Genomic DNA, 863 nt, shown 5'->3' on the forward strand with positions numbered 1-863 from the left:
CGAAGAAGAACCTGCTGCTCCGGCGTCCGGCCCGGCGGCGGGAAGGCGGCCGAGCCCAACTTTGCGCCCGCGGTGATGAAGTTGAAGAGCTGAGGAGCGGCAGCAGGAGGAGGAAGGGCCGAGTCGAGCAGCTTCTCCTTCTCCTTCAGGACGACGCCGGAAGGGGAACGGCGAGCGGAGGAGGGCGAAAGGACCGGCTTTATCGTCCCCCAGATCCGGCTGGCAGCGCTGAGTGGCCCTCCCTACCTTGCTGCGCCCCTGTGGTAATTTCATAGCTACCCATTCACTTGCGTGGTGTCGAGAACAGACCCAAGATGGCGGCGCCCGGGCGATTGTTTTTGTTTCCTCTCCACCTCGCTTTTTTTTTCCTCCCTCCCTCCCTCTCTGTCTTTAACTCCCTCCCTCCCACCAACACCCTGCTCGCGCACGCGCGCTCTCATCTACCCGGCTCGGCCGGCCCCAACAGCTGCCGTTTTATGTGCGCGCGCGCGCGCGCCACGGTTAGTGGTGGTGGTGGGGAGGAGTAGGAGGAAGAGAGATACGGGGTGGGGGGGGGATGGGGGCTCGCCTCCATTTGATTGGCAGCCCGAGCTAGCCACTGAGCTAAAAAGAGTAAGGGGCGGGAAAGGTTCAGCCTTGAACGTAGGCGGGTTCTGCTCCCGCCCCTGGATTCGACTCCACCCCTCAGCTGGGCGGGGTTCGGCCGCCGTGTTCCCTGTCTTGGCATTTCTGGCAGGCGCTGAGGAAGGTGAGGCGCTGCTCGAAGCCCGGCAAGAAAGCAGGGGCTACGTTGCCTGGTTGCCAGGCTTATACAGTAAACGCCAGACTCATTTAGTTAATTTTACTGGGGAATTCAGGGCTGC

The sequence above is a fragment of the Podarcis tiliguerta genome (genome assembly GCF_965153285.1).
Source record: "Podarcis tiliguerta genome assembly, chromosome: 1".
Taxonomy (NCBI): domain Eukaryota; kingdom Metazoa; phylum Chordata; class Lepidosauria; order Squamata; family Lacertidae; genus Podarcis; species Podarcis tiliguerta.